This window comes from Taudactylus pleione, unplaced genomic scaffold (genome assembly GCF_031769625.1).
Source record: "Taudactylus pleione unplaced genomic scaffold, aTauple2 ptg000528l, whole genome shotgun sequence".
NCBI lineage: Eukaryota > Metazoa > Chordata > Amphibia > Anura > Myobatrachidae > Taudactylus > Taudactylus pleione.
The window spans coordinates 517,654-523,118 of record NW_028284930.1 but is presented as its reverse complement, the minus strand read 5'-3'; positions in this window follow the sequence as shown (position 1 = coordinate 523,118).

The window sequence follows — 5,465 nt, the reverse complement described above, 5'->3', positions numbered from 1 at the left end:
TGACTGTGTGGGAGACTGGGATCACACTAATCACACCCAATAGATTTGTAACTGAGGGGCATAGAGCAATTACTAATTTTTTGTTATTTCCTTTGTAAAGAGGCATGACCACACCTCCATACATTAGGCCATAACCCCAAAAGAACAAGGGCCCTGTAAATCTCTTTGGCCCTGCATACAAGCAATTATGGCTGTTTCAGATAGATATTTTGTGTCAGGGAAAATGCTGGTTAAGTGCACATAATAATGGCAACTGTGAAGTGAATTGTGCAAGCAGGGACAGTCTACAAGTATGCATCTGGTTGAATATACACATTTTTATCCATGCATGCAGAGCAGAGCATTTACAGCCAACTTGTGTTCAATTCTGCATAAGCCCATTAATATTTTCAAATTACCTGCCTACAATACTTCCAGGAGACCTGCTCCAGGATACAGTTCCAAAATCAGTTCCAAAGTTTCAGTGATCCCAAGGAAGTAGTTATGATGTTGAGAATCCCAGGAAGAACTGTTTCCTGTATTCATTTAACTTCAAGAGTCACCATATCATATAACCCCTGGAAACACACTGTTGTCAAAATACTGCTGTTGGAATCCCGGTTACTACAAATCCACCAGGAAAATAATTCTTATACTAAATACATTTTGAATTAAGATACCTTTTTGCCTTTCTATTTATAAGAAAAATTTATGTGAGGTCCTCCCTAAAAATCATAATCAGCACCAGGCTCTATGAACTTGTCCTGGTTGTGGATAAATGGTGGACAAAATGAGTAGGGATCCATCATATTATCAACAACCAGCACTGGGCTATAACTAGAGGGGGTGTAGTGCCACTACCGGGGATACACTTCATTGGATCCCCCAGCCAAAGCATTCAGCACCCCAAGCTGGGGATACCTGGGGAGGTGTCCACTGTATTTCCTCAACCAGGACTGGCTCACGGAGCCTGGTGCTGGTTGATAAAAATATGGGGGACCCTTATGTCTCCCTCCATATTTTAACAACCAGGAATGGTCACAGCCCTCTGCTGGTTATCCTTTTGGGAGACCTCACATAATTTTTTTTGTATTTGAACACTTTTAAATCCCTTCTTATACATAGAAGCCTACATAGATCTCACTAATCAGTGTAGGTGTCTGCTAAATGTGCACCTTGTCATAAAACTTGTATGCACTTGCATCTCTGACATACTCACACACTCCAACTTGCACACCATTACATAGGGTGACTTTAAGTATAGACTTGTGTCAAACTCTCATTGAATTTTTGCGAGTCCATAGTCTCATAAAAACTCTGATTCAGATCAATGTGACCTGTGCAGTGGTTCTATGTGCTATATGGTATTTAAAAAGTAAAAAAATTATAATAAAATAGCCCCCCAAAGCATAACCAGCATCGGATGGTTACTATGACAATGGCCGTGGATTCATTAAGAGCAGCAAGACTCTGAAGCTGACCATAAACTGGAATAATGTCATCCCTAGTTGGCTGGTTAGAATGATAATCGTTTTCTCCCACACACTAGATGATTATCATTCATTTGCTGCCACATGCTGAAAAACTGTCAAAAACAATCATTCTAACTTCTGAGAATCCAACCTTTTTCGCTTTTTGCCCAACTAATCATTCTAGTTTAAATGGAAAGTATATTTTTTTCACTTCCTGATGAAAAGACCGGTGAGGTCTTGAAACATCAGCTTAATAAACACCACTTATACTTTTGAAAGCAGTGGTCGAAGTGGGGCGGTATGACATACCGCCACTTCCCGTCCCCACTTCATTTTAGCCACAGAAGAGAGAATGTAACAGCGCTGGGATCCAGTATAGGTTCCCAGTGCTGGAACAGTGGTGGCAATGTGTAGATATGTGTCCTGCAGGGGACACATCTCAATCAGCGGTGGTAGCATGTAGCCATGACAGAGCATTGGGTCCCGGCTGCACTAAGTAAGCAGCTCGCTCTGACCACCAGGAAATCCCAGAACTTGTGTGTTTCCAGCCAATGAGATGCTGCCAAGTGGTGCAGGATTAGCTAAAACCAAGAAGATATGATGCTCCTGGGCCCTGGCAGCTTCATTCCAGCAGAGCAGGTCAGTGGGAATTAGAGAGAGGGAAGGGTATGAGAGAGGGGCCGACAGAGGGAAGCAGGCAGTTAGTATTGTAGGGGGTGAAGGAGAGAGGGAATTAGTGAAAAGGGCAGGGTGTGAGAGGGGAGCAGGCAGAGAGAAGTGTGTGGGGGGAGAGAAGTACAATGGGGTGATATGGAAGAAGGGGCCGAAGGGGGGAGATAATTCAATCTCCATACCCCCACCTCTAAATTCCCACTTCGAGCACTGTTTGAAAGTCCATTATAGTGCCACCTGATCTTTGTCTTGTTGGATTACTGCTATGTGAAAGTTGAAAGCATTTCGTATCACACTTGTTTCTTGGAAGTAACAGCTACCATGTTCCTTTGATTTTTTTGGTCAATAAGAGCTGCCAAGTCCATTGTTGTTAGATGGGGCTCAGTGACCAAAATTAGGTAGGTTATTACCAATAATGAAAATTGCTTTGAAATAAGCTTGGATGCTCCATAAATTGTGAAAACTTTTCTGGATGTCAATGTTGGATATACATAAAATTATGGGAAATACATTGTAGTATAATCCCAAATAGTATCATCCATTATATCTACCTGAAGGATGATATAGCTTTTTGCATGTCATATGAACTTTATGTAGTTAGAACATATGTTCTTAATTGTTAAATAAAGAGGGGCTGTTTATGTATGGGCTTTTCATTAATACTAACAGTAACAAACCCATTTTCAACTACATCCAGCGATGTCATAATTGTTTGTGTCTTGTAATTAGATATGACACACTGTGCAGTGATTGGTTACAAGTTTCTTTAATGCCTGTTATGAGTGTTTGTCAAGCCAGGCCTCTGACTAAGTGTGATATAAGATGTGTTAGGGTGGGGCTTGACTGATATTTTTGTCAACAGTGGGCATATAGGTGCAAGTAGCCTGTTGGCACTTGAGGTTCTGCAAGTGCAGCAGGGTAGGCTGGCTGGGACTTGTAGTCCCAGTGTGAAGAATAATATTATTACAATCATTAACCAAACACCCCTGCACATACTGCCACCAGGGGTGCAGGTAAGAGCCCCGGGCTTCATTCTAACCCTAAGGTATCCTCGGAACAGGGACCCCTTTTTTGGTGGGTCCCCACTTTCTTAGCAATCCTAGTGCCAGAGTGGCCCATTTGGGGCTAGAGAATCATTTGGCAGGAGGGACCCCATGCTGTGAGGCCCCCTGGCTAGCTGAGCCATGTGCTGGTTACTGGAAATCTAAAGGAACCCCACTCCATTTATGCCCCATTCTATCAGGATTAGAATGAGTTTAAAAGTCCAGTGCTAGTCATGCTTTTTGGTAGGGATGTGCAGGCTCGGTTTTACTCGGATTTACTCGGTTCTTATCGCCACTTTACCGCAAATTTGGATTTATTATATTGGCTATCCAAAACACATGATTTATTGGCGATAGCCAATAAAATGCCGTTTAAAGATCCGAGTAAATCCGAGTAAAACCGAACCCGCTCACCCCTACTTTTTGGGTGGACTAACAATTTCTATAACCTATAACACACAGTTGACTCTGATCTGTGCAGTGCTTCTGCTGAACACGCTGCTAGGGAGGGGGTCTATTTTAAACTTGTATTTTATTCTGAGCTTACTCCATTTACAATAGTGTTTGCAAACACAATTTTGGTAAATCTCTATGTTGTATTTAGAGAGATGCAGTTTAGTTCACCAGAAATTTGAAACAACCTGAATTTTGTGAATCTGTACAGATTTGAATCATGCTTCTGATCTCATGATCCGAGTTGCAGTTTTGAGCTTCCTGCATATTGGATTTTAAATCCTAATTTCGAGTTTTGGATTGCACAAATTACATGATTTTAGTGGTTTTTGAAAAAAAAATAGCAATTTAATTTTTTTTTTTTTTATAAAACCCAGATCCCAAAGATGAAAATACAGATCCAAAACACGAGGGACAGCGCACATCTCTAGTTGTATTCCTTACTATGGAAAGTACTTGCATGTTTGTTTGATGGTTTATTTACTTTGTCACAAGGCAGAAAGAAACACTGGCTGAATAGCCATCGGTTCTCATAACAATGCCAGAAACCCGACCGGAGGACATGCAGACAGGGGCATGTAAGTAACCCAACCCTCTCCTCTCCCCCTTAACTTTAACACTCCCTTGGTGGTTCCTAACTGTCAGGTTTGGATTATTTTTTGAACCCTAAGTGGATGCAGGAGAGTAAACTGGAATGGGTTTGCTGTATTGAAATGCAGCATGTTTAATAGGAGTATTATGATTCATGAAATGGTGATAACTATATAAACTGACAGAAAATAAACCAAGTCCAAGTGATATGTGGCTGAAAACAAGTAACTGGCAGGAACACAAAGTCCAATTAATGAAGCTGGAAATAGGTGCTAGGCAGAGAAAACAAACTCCAATTAATGAGGCTAAGATCAGGTGTCAGGCAGAGAAAACAAAGCCCAATGGAGTTGTGACTAAGGAACAGAAGTCTGAAGTACTGGAGTGGGCTCTAAGTCCGGAGAGCTGGAGGGATCACAAACCATAGGGTGAGTAAAAGGGTATAGCCGGGTAGATGCAGGTGTCTGGGAACAAACTTAGGTGGAGACAGAGCAGAAACTGGAGCACTGCTGAGACTGCAATAATCACACTGAGCTAAGGAGCACAGAGGACTCTCACACAGCTTGTGCTGTGTGCAATGGCAACAAGAGGGCAGGCTGAACACCCTTTAGTACCATGTGAAAGTGCATGATAGGCTGCTGAGAGTCACATGCACAAGCTCTAACCTGATTGGCCCATTCAAGTCACATGCCCAAAACCAAGATGGGTGCACCCAGCAGTTCCTAGTGTGGCAGGGCTACCAGTCTCACATGTCACCAGATGGCCTATAACCTTGGAACAAGCACGCGCACCTTGCGCCAGCCTCCACACACCAGCCCCTCCACCGATAGCACCGCAAAAAGCACCCACTCAGGCAGAGACTACAAACTGCCAAGTACAACAACTCTGGTTGTGATGCTAACTTTACCTCCCTGGAGGGTGCCTAATCGTGACTTTACCCCAATTGGTGCATAACCCCCCCTTCACCATACCATAAACCTAACCCTCCTAGGGGGTTGCCTAACCCTAACCTCCCCCAGACTTGCCTAACTCTAACCCGCCCATCCACAGCTACAACCTATCTGTCCCTGGATTACCTTATCTGGGTCTGAGTTCGTCTGGATTATAGCATGGGGCTAAATACAGACATCAGCATTTTAATGCCTATCTTTAGTCTCAGGTCAGCCTTTTGCTGTTGGGATACCAATGGCCAGCATTCCAGGCTTTGATACATTAACCACATTCCCCAGTAGTAAGGTAAAACAGTTGACTGTTTATT